Source organism: Monodelphis domestica, chromosome 8, assembly GCF_027887165.1.
Source record: "Monodelphis domestica isolate mMonDom1 chromosome 8, mMonDom1.pri, whole genome shotgun sequence".
NCBI lineage: Eukaryota > Metazoa > Chordata > Mammalia > Didelphimorphia > Didelphidae > Monodelphis > Monodelphis domestica.
In genome coordinates this window covers 251,220,719-251,242,585 of record NC_077234.1, presented here as the reverse complement: position 1 = coordinate 251,242,585, position 21,867 = coordinate 251,220,719, and positions in this window count along the sequence as shown.

Below are 21,867 nucleotides of genomic sequence, written 5' to 3'. Positions count from 1 at the left end.
GGGAAGAGGAGGAAGACTTTGGAGTAGGTGAAGAGAAGATGATAGAAAGGATCCTTTGTCTAAATCCCTCGCTTTATTGGTGAGGATCTTGGTGTTTATTGCAGTTGCCAGATTTGTCTAAGAAATCGAGGTGGCGGGCAGGGGGAGAAGGAGAATAATAAAGTAGAGCTTTGAATCCAAATTCTCTCATTCCGGTTCCAGGATGTTTTTTAGTCTATTAGAATGAGGCATTAAAAATATTAGACCAAAACATTGAGGAGCTAAAAGTCAGATAGATAGAATTTATCAAAGTAATTTTCTAATTTTTTTAACTGGGGACTAGAATTAGCATTCCAAAACTATAATTTCATTGATTGTTTTCAAGAAAAACTTTGTTTTGAAAAAATACAATGTAATAATTATAATGACAATAATAATAACTAGTATTTAGGTATAATCCTAAGGTTTATAAAGTGTTTTCTATATATTATCTTATTTGGTTTTCTCCAAAACTCTATGAAAAAGATGTTAAAGTTATAGATTTTTAGTTCATTTCTTAACAGTATATTTAGAAATAAATCATTTTCTGACCTTAATTTTGGTAACATTTAATGATCAAAATAGCACAGAATACAAAAGATTATATTTCTATCTTGACAATATAAAATGAGAGTAGCCACAACAGCAGATCCAAAGGAGAAAATGTGAACAACATGGATGGATGTTTCCCACTAGATGCTTACAATCTAATGAGGAAACAGGATGTAAAATAAAGAACAAAATCAAAAGACAATGTATGACAAACACTAAATGAGTGTTAGAGACAATAATTATCATTAGAGTTCCAAGGAAGCAAAGATTGCTGAAGAACAGTTAGATGAGGCTTCCTGGAAATAGAGGGCTTTAAGTTGGCTTTGCTTTGACAAATGAGTAAGATTGAGAAATGGGGAATAAAGACTATTTTTAATAAGGAGGAGGCTATAGAGAAGGGAATAAAATAGTTAATTTCCCATACAAGTAGTTTTTTAAAATAAGTTTTATCTATTTTTTTCCATCAAACAAACATCCCTCCCTATCCCTTTTCTGACAGAAAACACTTAAAGACTAAAAAAGAGGAGAAGAATAGAGTTTGGTAAAATTAACCAAGATATCAGAAAGTTTTGGCATTATGTGCAGATTTCAACAGCCATTTCCTTCACTTCTGCAAAGACAGAGGTAGGGAAAGAGGGCAGGGGGGTTTTATTTTCATGTCTCATCTTAGGGAGATATGCTCATTGATTTGTTTTTCCTTTTCTCCATATTATAGTCATTGTATATTTTTTCCTGGTACTACTTACTTCTCTTTGCATGAGGCAACAGGAATTTATTAGGTACTTATATGACAGACAAAGTTTCAAGAAATCTTCCTATAATCATTATATTCATTGATTCTCAAAGAAGCTACATTTATTTAGCTCTTGTTTTCTTCCTATCTTAGATATACTGATTTCATTTGTGTAAAAGTTTTTCAGTTTCATATAATCAAGACCATTTATTTTATCTTTTATGATAGTCTCTCTTTCCAAAAAGAGTAAATACAGTATTGATTGAGTACATAAAAAATTAAAAATAATATCATGCAGTGATATTTCTATTATAGGTACACATACTTATTATCACTATAAGTAGGTTCCTTTACTGCACGTTCTTCCTCCCCCTTTTAATGGGAACTTAGTAGTCCAAGAATTCAATTTGACTTTGATAAATAATCTGAATTGCAAAATAAAAGTATCTTTAATTTGTTTACATGATGGAAATAAAAAGAGTCAGAATTATTCACAGTTCCCTGAACAAGCTGGGAATTCACAATGGCAATTGTCAGAAATGGGTCTCTATAACTACAGGACACATTTCAGAGCCTTGCTCTTAATGCTGCCCATTTCTTTTTTCCATGCCATTTTAGCAAAATGGTCCAAGTCAAGGGCATTTCAACTTCTTTTTTCTTCTCCTACCACTCTCTACTTTTGTTCCACCCCCCCCCCCCACCCCAAAGAAAATAAAAGTCAAAGCATGCAGAAGGAAGAGTGATGATCACCACCAGAAGAATGTGGGCGTGGGAGTTGTGAAGAATCAAAATCTAGTTCCAGTTTCATTCCTCTGTGGAAATGGAAATCTCAAATGGTTTGATGAACCTCAGAGCATATATTTCTAGTAAGAAATGGCAGCTGGGGACCATGGGAAGAATATTCTGCAGTGACAATTCTATCCCCTCGTTTGCCCATGGGCTCTCCAACAAACTAGCTGGAAGGAAGCATTTCCAACTCCAAATCCTCCTCTATCACCTCCCCCTTTTCACACTCTTTTCACCCAGGATGAGTATCCCTTTTGGTTCTGAACCACCAGCCTTGTCTCAAACACACCCCAACAGCTGCAAAAGTTTTCAGTAACAACACTAATCCCACTTTCCCTTCCATCTGCCTGCAGATGGTTTAAATTTGACCCCCTCAAGAAAAAAAAAATCCTACCATGAGGAAATTGCAGTGATTGTTGATTTCACATAAAGAAAATGACAGGTTTGTGATTTTCTGGAGAACCCTCATAATTGTGGATCATGTTGAGGTTTTGACACTCTCTGTGGACGCGGCGGTTTTGACACTCTTTGGGTCTGAGTTGCTAATATTCCTTTTAGATTTATTCAAACTGTCAATCATAGCCCCATAGAAAATACTCAGAAATGTCAGTCTTAAATGCTGTAGGAATGTACTGCTTTCAAAGCTATTAATGCTGCTTTTCTTTTTCAAAACATCTTTCAATGACAACAGGATGATACAAAGGAAAAATGTTTCTGTTTATTGTAGTGCCATCTGGATTTCCTTTATTAATTATGTAATTCACATTTTTAGAGGACCTTTCATTTGAGATTGCAAAGTACTTTAAAGAGATTATTTCAATAATCATCACACTTTAAAGAGATTATCTCAGTGAACATTATATGACCAAGTTAATGTTGAAATCAAATGGAATCTGAACTCCACACTATTAGTACAGACTATTAATTTAAGTTAGTTCAACCATCTTTGAGTTGCCTTCAAGGTACTGTGCAAGTGGATGACAGCCATATAAAGATGACATTTTCTTCCAGGTGTTAACAATCTCATGAAAGTGAAGTGCAACACATATTCAAACAAGAATAAAGCAAACTATAGTGTGAGAATCTGGGAGATATAGAAGCTAAGGCTATAAGAGAAAAGATACTATTATCTAATTCAAATAGAAACAAGAACCACTCTGCTACACAAAAGGATCCCTGCATGATGCACATTGACTTAGAAAAGCGCATATGAACATCCTCCAAGTTCTGTTGTATTTTTATTTTTTTGTTAAACATTTCCTAAATGAATTTTGATTTTGTTCAGGTTTTCACTCAAGATTTTTGTGGGCCATATGCTACTGCCAAGGGTACTTGATACTTCTGATTTAATTGATATTTTATTTTAGACAAAAAAAAATGAATCCTAGAGAAGTTAAGTCATTAGTCCAGGGCCACAAAACATCTTAGTGACTGACCATGTTATCAAATGCTGGATTCCAAGGTTGGGAAGGAATGGAGTTATATTCCTAACCTAATTTCCCCTTTACCAGGGTCTTCCTGGAATGTATAAACCATATCAGATTTTCCTATTTTGCATTATTTTATTGTTGTTGCATATGTGCATATCTTATCTTCCCAACTAGATTATAAACTCTTGAAGTTCAGGACTTTGTTATCATCATTGTATCATCAATGTGATGCAGGACTAAGAAGGACCTCAAAGACAGTTGAAGAAATTGAGAGCTAGTAAAGTTAAGTAAATTATCTAAAGATCAGATAGGTAGTGAATGTTACAGGTAAAATACAAACCTAGATCCTCTGATTCCAGAAAAATTCTGTCTCAATGAAACAACACTCCCTCTTATCATCTTCATTTTAATCTTCATCCTCATTATCCCATTCTTATACTTCTCATTATCAACAACCATGTCATCTACCATTGCCATCACCACCATTACCAGCATCATCATCATCATTAACATTATCATCATCATCTAGGAACTAGAGTTTTAAAGAAGGAATGGATTATCCAGGGAGGTAGTGAATTTTCCATCACTGATACTGCCTAAGCAAAAGTTACTTATTGGATATGTTGTTGGGATTCTTGTAAAACTGGTTCAGATAGCCTCTCAGGTTCCATCCAAGTCTGAGATCCTGTCATTTTGAACACTGACTGAGGTAATCAAACCCATGTGATTGTCAGTTCCTATTTTATGCAGGATATTATAGGAGGAACAGTGAAATTCATTAAGAATATAATTTCTTACCACCTCACACCCAGCAGATTGGCCAATATGACAGTAAAGGAAAATAATAAATCTTGGAGGGGCAGTGGCAAAATTAGGACATTAACATATTGCTGGTGGAATTGTGAATTGACCCAATCATTTTGTAAGGCAACTTGGAACTATGCCCAAAGGACTTTAAAAGAATGCATAACCACAAAGGGCTTTAAAAGAATGCCTGCCCTTTGATCCAGACATACCAATGTTGGGTTTGTACCCTGAAGAGGTAATAAGGAAAAAGATTTGTACAAAAATATTTATAGCCACATTCTTTGTGGTGGCAAAAAATTGGAAAATGAGGGGAAGCCCTTTGGGGAATGGCTGAAAAAATTGTGCTATCCGATGGTGAAAGAATAGTATTGTGCTAAAAGGAATAATGAACTGGAGGATTTCTATGTGAACTGGAAAGAATTCCAGGAATTGATGAAGAGCAAAAGGAGCAAAAGGAGCAGAACCAAGAGAACACTGTACACAGAAACACTGTGGCACAATTGAATGTAATAAACTTTTCTACTAGCAGCAATGCAATGATCCAGGACAATCCAGAAGAACCTGTGAGAAAGAACACTATCCACATTCAGAGAAAGAATTATGGGAACAGAAATGCAGAAGAAAAACATATGATTGCTCACATGGTTCAATGGGAATATGATTGGGATTTTGATGTTAGAAGATCACTATATTGCAAATATGAATAATATGGAAATAGGTTTTGAACAATGGTTCATGGATAATCCAGTGGAATTTCTTGTCATCTCTGGGAGGATGGGAGGAAAGAGGGCTGGGAAAAAACATGAATCATGTAACCATAGAAAAATATTCTAAATAAATAAATAAAAGAATTCATACCCTTTGATCCAGCAATACTACTACTAGGTTTGTAACCTAAAGAGATAATAATGAAAAATGTTTGTACAAAAATATCCATACCCACACTCGTGATGGCAAAAAAAAAAAAATGGAAAATGAAGGGGTGTCCCTCAGTTGGGAAATGGCGGAACAAATTGTGGTATATGATGGGGATGGAATACTATTGTGTAGTAAGGAATGATGAACTGGAGGATTTCTATATGAACTGGAAGACCCTCCAGGGAACTGATACAGAGTTAAATGAGCAAAACCAAGAGAACATTATACACAGAAAGTGTAACATTGTGGAACAATAAAATGTAATGAACTTTGCTAATGCAAGACAATCCTAAGGACTTATGAGAAAGAATGCTATCCACATTGAGAGAAAGAACTCGTAGAGTAGAAACAAAGCAGAAAAAAAATGACTTTTCATTTGTTTATCTGGATATATGATTTGGGGTTTTGGTTTTAAAAGCCTGTTCTATTGCAAAAATGAATAATAGGTAAATGGGTATGTGATAACATTTGTATAACACAGTGAACTGCTCATTGGATCTGAGAGAGGGGAGAAGAGAGGAGAGGGAAAGAAAATGAAATATATAAACATGGAAAAATATTTTTTTTAAAATAAAATAAAAAATATAATTTCCTCAAAGGTTGCAAGTCCTCAAGTGTTTGCAAGGGTTGTCATTTGGAAAATGGCTCATCTTACTTTATTGAGGCAGGACAACATTAAAAAGAACAATAGTGGAAGTTAGAAACTGTCAAATTAAGGTTTGATTTCTGGAGGAAACAAAACAAAAACTTCCTAAAATTTGTTGTTATTGTTGAGTTATTTCAACCATGTCTAACTCTTCATGACTCCATTTGGGGTTTTCTTGAAAAAGCAGATACTGGGTTAATTTGTCATTTCCTTCTTCAGCTCATTTTATAGATGAAGAAACTGAGGCAAACAGGGTTAAGTGACTTACTAGTATGTCCTAACAATGAGAGATATCTAAAAATGAACTGAGCTGCCTTAGGAGAAATTGGGTCCCCATTTACAGCAAAATCTTATTGATAAGTTATGGGTTATATTGATGGGATTTTTATTTAGGCACAGGTTGGACTAGACAATTGCTAAGGTCTCTTCCAATTCTGAGGATTTGTGGCAAGATAGTCTCAGCTTTGAAGGAATTTACAATCTTTGTAGGGAGATGACAGTAATGCAAGATAAGAGAAGGCTCTAATGCTGTCCAGTAAGAGCACGCCTCCAGAACACTTCTAGAAGACCATTACATTTCCTTCACTCCAGACAAGACACTTGTCTGTTTGTTGTCTGTTTGTTGTATTTAAAGCCCTTTCTAGCAGAGCATTTAAGAGATGGTTTAAGTGAAACCCTCAATCTTAATTTACTTGATATGTACTATAAATATATACAGGGTTGCAATATTCTTTTGGCATTTAGGAGGAATATAACTTAGTGGACAGAACACTGTTGAGAAGTCGAGAAGGAGTTGGGGAAATAGAACAAGCATTTATTAAGCACTCTGCTAATTGCCAGGTTCTGTAATAAGTACTTTACAAGTATCTCACTTGATCTTCATAACATCTATATAAAGTAGTGTAAAGGATAATTTTAGCATTGTGACCTCAATTATATTAATTATTGGTCGTCATGGATATCCCAAATAATAAAATAAAAATACCCAAGTCAGTCTGAAATTTTATGGTGATTTAATTAATATAGTGGAAAGAAAATTAAGAAGGGAGAAGGAAAGGGTGTAGGATTTTCTCCTGCCTGGCTTGTACTGGGCGGGAAGATTAGGGGACCTAGAAAGTAAGAATTTGGAGTGTGAAGGAGGAAGGAATCAACCTGAACTCCAAGAGGGCTCAGCCAAGATGCCTGAACCTGAATTAGCTCAAGGGCAAACTCACCGCCAAAACCCAGACAAATAGCTACCACCACGCCAAGATCTCAAAACGTTTAGCACACTACCTGCCAGAGCCGCCTCTCTGGGGAAAGAGACCAAGAGAGGAAGTGATGTGCCCTATATAGATGGTTTTATGTCACTTTCCTGTTTCTCATTTGTACCAATATTAGCTTAGCTTGACTTAGGACAGCCCAGGGGTCTGTCTTCTATTTCTGCACATGTATGTTGAAGGCCATCTTCTTAGATAATTAAATCTTTGAGTATGGGTGCAGACATTTCTGACCTTGTTAAACTAAGTAGGGTGGAGAAATGCAGAGTTCCCAAGACCTGATTCTGTTAGACCAAGTATCTCCATTGTTACTCATCAGGAGATAGCTAAATCAGATCTTCTAAAGTATGGTATGAGTAGGGTGAAGTATTTTTAAAATTCACAGTAGATGCAATTATTACCCTTATTTTAAAGTTGAGGAAACTAAGGCAAACAGAGGTTATATGACTTGTCCAGAGTCACACAGTTAATAAGTGCCTGAGGATTGATTTGAACTCAGGTCTTCCTTACTCTAGACCTACCACAATATCTTACCTGCCCAGGAAAATTGAAGTTCAAATTCTGCCTCTGGCACTTATTAGTTATATGATTGAGAAGACTCTTTTAGTATCATGAAACTCTTTAAGCCTAAAAAAGTTACATATGGGAAAGAGGTTGGGCCTCACTGTGATATAAAGGACATGAAACCACAGATTTTTCAAGTTATCCACTTATACACTGCCAAATGAGTAAAGCAGGTAATAAATACTATAAGAATTGTCCTTCTCTTCATACTTTCCCTCTTGCTTTCTCTTTTCCTCCAAACCTACATGAGATCAAAGTTATGACTAGACATGCAGCAAGTAACCAACAAATTTATTGAAAATTTGTCATAAAATGATTAGGAAAATAGTTTTACTTTGAGTAGGAGGAAGGAATGTCAGTATCTACCTAATCTCTCTCCCTCTCTCTCTCTCTCTCTCTCTCTCTCTCTCTCTCTCTCTCTCTCTCTCTCTCTCTCTCTCTCTCTCCTCTCTCTCTCTCTCTCTCCCTCTCTCCCTCTCTCTCTCTCTCTCTCCCTCTCTCTCTCTCTCTCTCCCTCTCTCCCTCTCTCTCTCTCACTCTCTCTCTCTCTCTCTCTCTCTCTCTCTCTCTCTCTCTCTCTCTCTCTCTCTCTCTCTCTATCTGTATGTATGTCTCTGTCTATCTGTGGTGGATAATCTATAGAACTATGATCATTTGCTCCTTATTTTAAGCCACTAATTTAAAATTCAATGAGAATATCTAGGCTCAACCATTCTTTTATATATGGTATAAAACTATTCTATAGATATGAATTTTTTACCCAAAAAGGCTCTTTGAAATAATCATTTTTCAGAGCTATCTCAGTTCATTTCCTGCCTTACCTTACATATCCAATAAATTGATACTGAAAGTCTTTTATTACACCTTTTGAATTCTTACTTGAATTCTGAAACCAGATTGTTTTATTGCTATTTTATTGTAAAATTGTTTTAGAAAAATACAATAAGATGATGCACTTCTTTAAAAAAAAATGTTTACCTTCAGTCTTAGAATCAGTGCTGTATAATGGTTCCAAGGCAGAAGAGTAGTAAGGACCAAACAATGAGCATTAAGTGACTTGTCCAAGATCATACAACTAGAGAGTGTCTGAGGCAGATTTGAATCCAGGACCTCATATCTCTCAGACTGACTTTCAATCCACAGAGTCACCTAACTGCCTGCCATTATGCCATTTTGAAATTTTTTGCTTAAGGTTTACAATCTGAGGAGGTCTGAAGTGTTGGAAGTCCTACAGTGGTATATTATCTTCTCTGAATTCTTATTGGATAATACAACAAATTATTTATTATGACTTTCATGAATATGACATCATGACAAACTTAAAATATGAGTACAAGATTCATGACTATAAACCCTGTGTGGAAGAGAACCCTTAATCTTTCCTTCCCCACCCCAAACACAATAGAACTAAGACGACTGGCAAAGATAATATAAAATAATCAACCTATCATTATTATTTCTAATCTGCAAAAATCCTCCATTGTAGTAATACTCTCAAAGTAAGACTGTGCAACAAATTAATTTACCTCATGTGGCTGAATAAACAAACAAAATAAAAAAGGATTACTAAGTTTCAAATAACTCTTTTTCCTATAATTTTTTCTAAAGGTCATTTTCACTCTTACTATATATTCTCTTGGTGTTTTAAAATTCAGATCATTTCAGCATTAAGTATTTACCCCATATAAGGTACCATGCTGGTAAAATAAAGTGTTCAATGCCCTTTTTTACTCAATTCAACATTAAGTGTTTACTATAAGCAAGATACTTTACTAAGGATACAAATACAAAAATAAAATGTTCAGTGTCCTTTATATTTGACATATCGAGAAAATCATCTTCATCCTCCATCATACTTAATTTACGTAAGCACATTCTCCACACTTTTGTAGTGGTATCTAACTATCTTCAGGAAGTGTTTTGTTATTAAAATTGCCTAGAAAGAGATGTAAAGAATTTTTGAAAACCACTTTGAGGTCACTGATGGAGAATTTTCTAAATATTGATGGAGAGAATGATACACCTGAACAAGATAAGATCTGCATAACTATTTGGTTCACGTCTTGAATACGGAGACAATTTCCCCTCGTAGTTTCCAACTAAGAATATAAAATTCATAGTTTTGAGCATAATTCTTTTAAAAAGTTTAGATCAGAGTGAATTGGATTATAAAGGAAAATATTTTTGACTATGTTCATTCTTTAACTTTTTCATGAATATCAGTAATAAGATAAGATAAGAAGGAAAATAAGATATATGCTAGATTAGTAAGGAAATATAGACATGGCAATTTATTAGTTTTGACTCTTAGGTCTAGCTGATCTCAGCTTGTTGTTTTCAACAATAGCTGCCCTTATTAATAATGATAGTGTGCGAAGTATATGTGTGACAACATCTTGAACAACACTGATAATAAAAAAAATTACTAAATGAACAAGTAGTAAATTTTCATATCAAAGACTTTTGCACATAAATATGATCTAAAAATTTATATATGAGTAAAAGAACTCCAAGGGCTAAATGATAAGACTGACAATGGAAGGGGGAATCCATTTGAAACATAAGCAAAGAAAATCATATTTTCAAATATTGTTTGAAAAGAGATAGTGGGTTGATAGTGATGAAAATAATTTTTTTGATTATAGTATGGGAAGAATTTGAGAAGTTTTAAAGGAAGAGAGTCACTATATGTGAGGGTACAGGCTCAAAATGCAATATACTACAAGTCTGAGACAGTATAGTAAAATATCATCCTCATGATGGAAACTAACAAAAACATTCTGTCATATATAATATTATAGGAAGCTCTGTGATACAGAGGATAAAATTGTGGGTCTGGAGATAAGGAAGAACTGAGTACAATTCTGGCCTCAGACACTTACTAACTATGTTATCCTGGGCAAATAAATTAACTTCTCTCTGCTTCATTTTACTCATCTGTAAAAAGGGATTAATAATAGCACCTATCACACAGGAGTGATCACATTGCGGATCAAATGAAATACTTGTAAAGAGCTCATCATGATGCTTAGCATATAGAAGGTGTGAAACAAATGCTTATTTCCTATCTTTAAAATTTTTTGTTTAAATTTATTTCTTTATTTGATACATTAGAATATTCAGTTAACTCCCCCCTTTTCTCCTCTCCTTGCATTAGAGACATAGACATAAGATAAACATTTATATACACACATATGTAAAACTATGTCTTAGTTCTATTTATTAGTCCTTTCTCTGGAGATGGGTCTACACAAGTCAATTTATAAACAACATTTCTGTTAATGTATAGAATATTCTGTTGGTTCTACTCTTTTCAATATTTTACATAGGTCTTTCTATGTTTTTTTTTCAAAATTAATCTTCTTATCATTTCTTGAAGCATAGTAGTATTCCATCATAACCATATGCCACAAATTATTCAGTTATTCTTCAGTTGATGGGCCTCCCTTCAATTTCCAGTTCTTTGCTACATGAGAGCTGCTCTAAATAGTTTCAAATATACAGTTTCTTTTCCTTTCCCCCCAATAATCTTAGGATATCAACCTAATAGTGATATTGCCAGGTCAAAAGTTATACACAGATTTGAAACTCTTTAAGAATAATTACAGATTGCTCTCAAAATGTTTGGATCAGATCACAGTTCCATCAAGGGTGTATTAGTATTCCCATTTTTCTACATCTCCCCAAAAATTTGTCATTTTGCCCTTTTTATCATTTTAGTCTTTTTGATAGGTATGACATATCTCAGAGGTACTTCAATTTACATTTCTGTAATCCATCATCATTTAGGGCATTTTTTACATACTTATATGTAGCTTTGCCTTTCATTTAAAACTGTCTTCTGATATCTTTTGGCCATTGATCAATTGGGGAATTTAAAGTTCTCTATATGTTTTAGATGGGACTTCTATCTAAAAGACTTTCCCACCCCCCAAAAAATTTCTACTTTTTTTCAAATCTTGGCAGCCTTTTATTTTATTTGTACAAAACCCTTTTAAATCAATGTATTCAAAAATTATCCACTTTACATTTCACAGTGCTTTCCATTTCTTGCTTATTCAGAGATTCTTCTCTTACCCATAAATCTGATTGGTAATATATTCCCTCTTATAATTTGCTTATAGTAGCTCCCTTTTTGCCTACATCGTATATTCATTTTGATCTTATTTTTATAAATAGTAGAAGATATCGGTCTATGTTTATTTTCTGCTAGATAGCTTTCCATTGTCCCAACATTTTTTTTTTGCCAAGTAGTGATCTTTTATCCCAGAAACTTAGAGCTTCACTTTTGTCTTTTACAACTGTTTTTATATGTCTATTCTGTTCCACTGATCCATACCTACTTCTATTCTTAGCCAGTAACATACAGCTTTGATAATTTTTGTTTTACAATATAGTTCAAAATCTGGTAGATGAAGATTTCCTTACTTTACATTTTTAATTAATTCCATTGATATTCTTAACCAAGTGAATTTTATTGATATTTTTTCTAGCTCTTTCTTTTCTATGTTCATGTCACCTGATACAATCCCTTTAATCAGACATAGTCTTTTACCTCCTCCACACCACTCCATACTGATGCCCTGGAAGTTTCTCCAGTTAACTATATTAGTTACTCTGCCTCTTCACTGTGGGTACCTAGAGTCATGATATAGAGAGCCCATTGAAAGAAGGCATTTGAAGCCCAGAAAATGGAACTGTAAAACTCACCTTATCTAACTTATTTAGCTATTTGAGAAGAAACAAAAATACTTCATGTAGAAGTGCTTTAGATAATGTATATCACATTTTAGATATTATTATTAGATTAGGGACATCAAATTCTGGATAGCAGGTACTTGTATTCGAATCACCAGAAAGATATTTAATTTATTGCAAATTTATAAAATAACATTCTGGTTTGTGAATCAGTTCCCTTTAAGTCTTATAAATCCGGGTGAATTAAAAAAATTATAATAAATCTGAATTTCTGAGATTTCAAAGCTAGGCTTAAACCTCTGACCTATGTTCACACTACCAAGAAGTAATCATCCTTTAGATTCCTTCAGAAACATTCATGAAGCTCTTACCATTGTAATTGTAATAAGTAGTAAATAGAAATTTACCATAATGAGAAGAGAATAAACTAGGGAAAATGGCTTTTACAGCTATTAACAGAGCATTTATTAGTTGAGCTAGAAGTGTCTTGAATTCTATCATATATGCTGAGAAATAATTTGAGAAAATGTTACTTTGACCTGTTAAATTTGAGGCATACATAGGGTATTAGAAGGCAAAGAGAAATAAATTCTTAAATATATTAATGTTACAGAAATTGGCAATGACACCAATTGGTTGTATAGTCCTGAAAAGATGATCCAGAATATTGGGATTAGGCATTATATTGGCCTAGGCATGAGGGAGTTTGGGTTCTAGTACTACCTCTAACTGTAACAAGCTATGTGATTTGAAGCAAATTACTTATGTGGTCTATGACTCTATTTCCATATTTATACAAAGAAGCTTTTGACAACATGGTCTTTAAGGATTTTTCTGTCTGTCTCTGTAGAATTTCTTTCCTTTGTATCTTGGGAGAGCCCTACATCTCTCTCTCTGTCTCTCTCTGTCTCTCTCTCTCTGTCTGTCTCTCTGTCTGTCTCTCTCTCTCTCTCTGTCTCTCTCTGTCTCTGTCTGTCTGTCTGTCTGTCTCTCTATCTCTATCTCTCTCTCTTTCTCCCCCTTACTTTCTGTTTTAGAATGTCTTAATATCAGTCCCAAGGCAGAAGAGTGGTGAAGGTTAGGGAATTGAGGTTAAGTGGCTTGCCCAGGGTCATACAGCCTTGAAGTATCTGAACCAAATTTGAATCCAGGACCTACATCTCCAGGTCTCACTCTCCATCCATTAAGTCATCTAGCTGCTCCAAGATTCTCTCTTGAAGGAGAGAAGTGAGCCTTCTCTCTTTTGGATCTGAAGTCAAATTCGTCCTCTGTGCAACTTAGGACAAGTCACTTACCAATCCGTTTCCTTATCTATAGAAATAAACAAAAAAAAAATAATAATAACAACAACAACAACAGAACAACAGATAGAGCTAAAGTCTGCAAGGAACTTTATTTTTTTACAAATATTATTTTTATCCCCACAAAATCCTGGGAGGTAGGGACTGTTATTGATCTCATTTTGCAGATAAAGAAACTGAGGTAGACAGTAATCAAGTGAGTTGTCTAGGGTCTTAGTCTGAGGCCAGATTTAAAATGCAAGAATTCAGAGTAGATAGCCTCTGGTGTGTGTGGATTCCAGTGCTAGATTTATCATCCAAAGAACTAAAATCCTATTCCATGGTTCTTCTCTTCATTTACACTCTAAACACCAGCCTGAAGGGAATAATCATAATAAACATTAGAAGAATGTGAGGTCCCATAAGACATGGCCTCATTCATTTCCCCCTTCATATCCTCCACACCTACCACAGAGTCTTATACTTACTAGGTATATCTAACAAATTCTTGCTTTATGCCTTAGTAGATGACATCTTACAAGGACACAAGCAGAGACATTTTACTATTCATTTTCATAAACATAGTAAGTAGTAAAATCCCTGCAGGGTAGTTGGAAGGAATAGAGACTGCAGCCATAACAAAGAAATTACTTACACAGCTGCCCATTCTGCCTTTGATGTCCACCTGCCTCCATCTCTTTCCCCTCTCGAGATAATAGGCTTGATGGAGGGCATAAGAATATACAATTGAGAGTGGGAAACAGCCCTCCTCCACAGGCTATGTAGCTCTATCATGGCTTTATCCATAATATCTCCCATTACCAATTTAGGGGCTTGGATGGAGAAGGGGTGGGGAAAACAACCCCATCACCTTCAGACTACACTAGTTCTACTATGCCTATGAAAAGATTAAACATGAACTAAAACACTGGGAAAGACAGTAATAAACTTTGGGAATAAAAAGAAATTAGCTTATGAGAAACGAAGGTAATAAAATATGACTCCTTTGGCAAAATTAGAAATAAAGATGACTATGCTACGAATCCACAAGCATATGAAAGAGCCAGATAGAGGATGATGAAGAACATTTTATGGCATGAGGACTGTGTTCATTTAACTTGTCCTGCACAGTGTAAAGCATAGACAACAGGTAGGTGGGCACTTGATAAATGCTTTGGAACGATGGCGATGATGATGATGATGATGATGATGATGATGATAAATTGTTCCTTCTGGTGAAAGCTTGAAGGCAAAGGAGTGTAATGGCATGAGATTTAGGGCGGAGAAATTTAAGCAGTCTTAAAACTTTTTTGAAATTGAAATCAAGAAGATTATTATATACTTTTCCAAAGGAAGTGATGGAAGCCAGGTAACATGAGCAGTTTAAAATTAGTCTAGACAAATCACCCAAGTGGTATATTATAAACAGAAGCAGGACCATGCCAGTATAAAGAAGCTCTAGCAGACCTGTTTTTTTGTTTGTTGGTGGGTTGGTTTATTTTGTTTTTCACAATGTATGTGTATAATATTTTAAAAATAATAATTAGTACCTGGAATGAATTAAATTTTTTGAAAAGTCTATATTAAAAAAAATTCCAACACCAAAAAAATTAAAGCAAAACACAAATAATGTGGGTTTGTGCTAGGAACCATTATCCTGAAAGGTAAACTATTTAAAAAAGATTGAGAAGAAAAAAAATTTAAATTAATTTATTTAGTCAATTTAGAACATTGTTCCTTACTTACAAGAATCACATTATTTCCCTCCCTCCCCTCCCCCAACCATTCTTGTAGCCAACATGCAATTCCACTGGGTAATCCTTGTGTCCTTGATCACAACCTATTTCCATGTTGTTGATGTTTGCACTGGGATGTTCATTTAGAGTCTACATCCCCAGTCATGCCCCTCAACCCATGTAATCAAGCAGTTGTTTTTCTTCTGTGTTTCTACTCCCACAGTGTTTCCTCTGAATGTGGAGAGTGTTCTTTCTCCTAGATTCTTCCCAGTTGTTCAGGATCACTGCATTGCCACTAATGGAGAAGTCCATTACATTCGATTGTACAACAGTGTGTCGGTCTCTGTGTACAATGTTCTCCTGCTTCTGCTGCTTTCACTTTGCATCAATTCCTGGAAGTTGTTCCAGTCTCCATGGAACTCCTCCACTTTATTATTCCTTTGAACACAATAGTATTCCATCACCAACATATACCACAATTTCTTCAGCCATTCTCCAATTGAAGGGCATCCCCTCATTTTCTAATTTTTTGCCACCACAAAGAGCACAGCTATGAATATTCTTGTGTAAGTCTTTTTCCTTATTATGTCTTTGTGGTACAAACCCAGCAGTACTGGCTGGATCAAAGAACAGACAGTCTTTTATTTCCCTTTGGTCATAGTTGCAAATTACCCACCAGAATGGTTGGATCAATTCACAACTCCACCAAGAGTTCATTAAAGACCCAACTTTGCCACATCCCCTCCATCATTCATTACTTTCCTTTGCTGTCATGTTAGCCAATCTGCTAGGTATAAGGTGATACTTCAGAGTTGTTTTTATTTGCATCTCTCTGATTATAAGAAATTTAGAACCCTTTTTCCTGTGCTTATTAATAGTTTTGATTTCTTTAACTGAAAATTGCCTATTCATGTCCCTTGCCCATTTATCAATTGGAAAATGGCTTGATTTTTTGTACAACTGATATAGCTCTTTATAAATTTGAGTAATTAGACCTTTGTTAGAGGTTTTTGTTATGAAGATTGTTTCCTAATCTATTGCTTCCCTTCTAATTTTGGTTGCATTCATTTTGTTTATACAAAACATTTTTAATTTGATGTAATAAAAATTATTGATTTTACATTTTGTGATTTTTTCTAGCTCTTGCTTGGTTTTAAAGTCTTTCCTTTCCCTAAGATCTGACATGTATACTATTCTGTGTTCACCTAATTTGCTTATAGCTTCCTTCTTTATATTCAGGTCATTCACCCATTCTGAGTTTATCTTGGTGTAGAGTGTGAGATGTTGATCCAAACCTAATCTCTCCCAGAATGCCTTCCAATTTTCCCAGCACTTTTTTTTTTTTATCAAATAGTAGATTTTTGTCCCAAAAGCTGGGATCTTTGGGCTTGTTATAGACTGTCTTGCTGAGGTCACTTAACCCAAGTCTATTCCACTGATCCTCCTTTCTGTCTCTTAACCACTACCAAATTGTTTTGATGACCACTGCTTTATAGTATAGTTTATAGTAGAATTTGATATCTGGAGCTGCAAGGCCTCCTTCCTTCGTATTTTTTTTTTCATGATTTCCCTGGATATCCTTGATCTTTTGTTCTTCCAAATGAAGTTTGTTATGATTTTTTCTAATTCAGTAAAACATTTTTTTTGGTAGTTCAATGTTTATGGCCCAATTAATTTGTGTACAATAGTTATTTTTATTATATCAGCTCATCCTACCCATGAACAGTCAATGTTTTGCCAATTGTTTAGATCTAGTTTTAATTGTTTGGAGAATGTTTTGTAGTTGTGTTCATATAGTTCCTGTGTTTGTCTCAGCAATTTTATATTGTCTAGGGTGATTTTAAATCGAATTTCTCTTTCTAATTCTTGCTGCTGAAATGGGTTGAAGATATATAGAAATGCTGATGACTTATGTGGATTTATTTTGTATCCAACAACTTTGCAAAAGTTTTTGATAATTTCAACTAGCTTTTTGGTGGGTTTTCTGGGGTTCTTTACGTAGACCATCATATCATCTGCAAAGAGTGATAGCTTGGTCTCCTCATTGATAATTTTAATACCTTCAATTTCTTTTTCTTTTCTAATTGCTACTGCTAGTGTTTCTAGTACAATGTTAAATAATAAAGGTGATAATGGGCATCCTTGTTTCACTCCTGAGCTTATTGGAAAGGCTTCTAATTTGTCCCCATTGCAGATGATGTTTGATGATGGTTTTAGATATATACTGTTTATTATTTTTAGGAAAGGCCTTTTTTTCCTGTGCTTTCTAGTGTTTTCAATAGGAATGAGTGTTGTATTTTGTCAGAGAGTTTTTCTGCATCTATTGAGATAATCATGTGATTTTTGTCAGTTTGCTAGTTAATATGGTCAATTATGTGGATGGTTATCCTAATATTGAACCATCCTTGCATTCCTGGTATGAATCCTACCTGGTCATAGTGAATAACCCTTGTGATGACTTGTTGGAGTCTTTTTGCTAGTATCCTATTTAAGATTTTTGCATCTATATCCATTAAGGACTTTGGTCTGTAGTTTTCTTTCTCTGTTTCTGACCTGCTTGGCTTTGGGATCAGTACCATATTTATGTCTTAAAGTAAATTTTGTAGAACTCCTTCTTGGCTTATTCTGTCAAATAGTTTGTATAATATTGGGATTAGTTGTTATTTGAATATTTGATAGAATTCATTTGTGAATTCATCTGGACCTGGTGATTTTTTCTTAGGGAGTTCTTTGATGACTTGTTCAATTTCTTTTTCTGATATGGGGTTGTTTAGGTAATCTATTTCTCCCTCTGCTAGTTTAGGGAATTTATATTTTTGTAACTATTCATTCATAACACTTAGATTGCCATATTTGTTGCCATATAATTGGGCATAATAATTTTTAATGATTGCCTTAATTTCCTCTCCATTAGAGGTGAGGTCTCCCTTTTCATCTTGGATACTATCAGTTTGGTTTTCTTCTTTCCTTTTTTAAATTAGATTGACCAGTATTTTGTCTATTTTATTTGTTTTTTTCAAAGTACCAGCTTCTAGTCTTATTTATTAAATCAATATTCCTTTGACTTTCAATTTTATTAATTTCTCCTTTGATTTTTAGTATCTCTAATTTAGACTTCATCTGAGGATTTTTAATTTGTTCACTTTCTAGTTTTTTAATTTGCATACCCAATTCATTGACCTTTGCCCTCTCTAATTTGTTACTATATGAACTCAAGGATATGAATTTCCTCCTGACTACTGCTTTGGCTCCATCCCATAGATTTTGAAAGGATGTCTCTTCATTGTCATTTTCTTCAATGATGGTATTTATTGTTTCTATGATTTGTTCTTTAACCTATTTTGGAGAATTGCATTGTTTAATTTCCAATTAGTTTTTGATTTGCCTCTCCATGTACCCTTACTAATTATTATTTTCATTGCTTTGTGATCTGAGAAGGTTGCATTTATTTTTTCTGCTCTTTTGCACTTGTTTGTAATATTTTTATGCCCTAGTACATGGTCAGTCTTTCTGAATGTACCATGTGCTGCTGAAAAGAAGGTGTATTCCCTTGTATCCCTATTTATTTTTCTCCACATATTCACTAACTCTAATTTTCTAAGATTTCATTCACTTCTCTTATCTCTTTCTTATTTATTATTTTGTTTGTTTTATCTAGTTTTGATAGAGGCAGGTTCAGGTCTCCCACTAGTATAATTTTTCTATCTCTTTCATCCTTGAGCTCCACTAGTTTCTCCTTTAGAAATTTGGATGCTATGCCATTTAGTGTTCACATGTTGAGTACTGATATTTGCTCATTGTCTAAACTGCCTTTTATCAGTGTGCAATTACCTTACTTATCTCTTTTAATTAGATGTATTTTTACTTTAGCTTTGTCAGATATCATGATTGTTACTCCTGCCTTCTTTTTATCAGTTGATGCCCAATAGATTTAGTTCCATCTTCTTACTTTTACACTATGCGTATGTACCTTCCTCGGCTGTGTTTCTTGTAGGCAGCATATGGTAGGGTTTTGGTTTCTAATCCACTCTGCTCTTTGCCTGCATTTTATGGGTGAGCTCATTCCATTCACATTCAGAGTTATGATTACCAGCTGTGTATTTCCCAGCATTTTGACTTCTACTCCTAGTCCTGCCTTTTCTTCTTTCACTATTTCTTTCTACACCAATGTTTTGTTTTTAATCAGTTCCCCTAATTTTCACCCTTGTTTTACTTCCCTTTCTTTCCCCCTCCCTTATTATTCCCTCTTTATTGTCTTTTTAAACTACCCCCTCACCCTCTCCCTCCCTTGTCCTGCTTCCCTCCCCACCAGTCCATTTGTTACCCTTTTACTTCCCTATAGGGCACCAATCAATTCTCTGTCCCAATGGATTGGATTGTTCTTCCCTCTTTCAGTCAATTTCAGTGCACCTAAGAGTTGAGTATTTCCTGTCTCCAACCTCTTTATCCTTCCAGTGTATTGATGTTCTCCCCCCACCCTCCATGAGCGTCTTTTGTGACATATAAATTTACCCCCTTTTGTTTCTTTTCCCATTTCTTTTAGTATTAACCTCATTTTTTAGCTCTAGTTATATATATATATATGTATATATATCTATATATACATATATATATATAACTAGAGCTAAAAAATATATACACATACACACACACATATGTATTTATGTATACATATATTTATATACATATTAAGTCTTGGCATTTCATCTATCACTGTTCCCTCTAAGTGTAATTCTTCTAGGTGCCCAGGTGATAATAATTTTTAAGATTTACCAATGACCTCTTTTCTTATAGGGATACATATCATTTTAACTTATTATTAGTGATAATATTATTAACTTATCTCTTAAATAAAAAGGTTTTTTTTGTTTTTCTTTTTTCCTTCTTTTTTAATTACTTTTTGATGATTCTCTTGAGTTCTGTGCTTGGGCATCAAATGTCTTTTCTTTACAAATATTTGGAATTCTTCTATTTTGTTAAATGACCATATTTTCCCCTGTAAGAATATAGTCAGTTTTGCTGAGTAGTTGATTCTTGGTTGTAGACCTAGTTCCCTTGCTTTCCAGAATATCTTATTCCATGCTTTTTGGTGCTTAAGTGTAGACGCAGTCAGATCCTGTGTTATCCTCACTGTGGTTCCATGGTATCTGAATGACTGTTCCTTGGTCTGATAATTCTTAAATTTGGCTATAATATTCCTGGATGTTGTCATTTGGGGATTAAGTACAAGAGGTGATTTGTGGATTCTTTCAATCTCCACTTTTTCCTCTTGTTCTAGAATATCAGGGCATTTTTTCTTGGATAATTTCCAGTAGGATGATGCCCAGGCTTTTTCTTTTGTCATGGTCTTCCAGTAGACCAATGATTCTTAAGTTGTCTTTCCTGGATTAATTTTCTAAATCTTCTGTTTTGTGAATGAGATGCTTCATATTTACCTCAATTTTTTCATTCTTTTTGATTTTGTTTTATAGTGTCCCACTGCCTTGTGAAGTCACTTGCTTCTAATCATTGTATTCTGGTTCTTAAAGACTGGATTTCATCCCTGGCTTTTTGGTCATCCTTCTCTTTCTGGTCTGATTTTCTTTGGAGGGCATCTTTTATCTTCTTTGCCTCCTCTTTCATCTCCTTTGCCTCATTTTCAAGCTGATTAATTTTGGCTTTCAAGACACTGTTTTCTGTTTCCAGATGACTTATCTTGCTTTTAAAGTTGTCTTCAGCCCCTCTTAATTGTCTTTTGAATTGTATTTTGAGTCCTTCCAGAGCCTGTATACAATTTGCTGTTTTTTGTTTTTTGCTTGGAGTTACCTCATCCTTCTCTGTTCCATTTGCTCTTTGTTCATTGTTGTCAATTGTAATTTCTTTTTTCTTTTTCTCTTGTTTGCTCACATTTACCCCTTCTTTACTCCCTGCTGTTGCATGAGCTCTTCCTTCTCTCATTGTTTGTCTTTTTTTTGTGGTTTTGAGATTTTCTTTCTGCCTTCACTCTTGGAGTTTTGTCAGTAAATCTCTCACTTCAGTCTGTGGGGGAGGGGTGTTGGAGCTTGAGCTTCCCTGTCTTCTGAAGGTTTTGTTGGGATTAAGTCTGGCTGAGTTGCTGGATGTGCCCTGGGGCCAAAATTTCGGGAAGGTGGGGGCAATATGGAGTGTCTCTGCTGCTCCAACTATGCCTCCTGGTCTGTGCTCTGTGTTTCTCCTCTATCTGCTTCCCCACTGCCTGTGTTGTATGCTTTGTGCCTGGAACAGCTTTGCCCACAAGGTACTCCCTCAAAAACAGTGCCTTTGCCCACTGAGAGGTTCCAGCTGCTGCTGGAGGCTTAGTATTCTAGGTGGGGAAGGGGTCCCAGGACCTTCCTTCTTCCTTTCCCTTTAACTGGAGTGTTCTTGAATTCTTGCTTTTGGGGGTATACCTTTTGAGTCCAGCAGGAGGGTTCCGTGGCTCT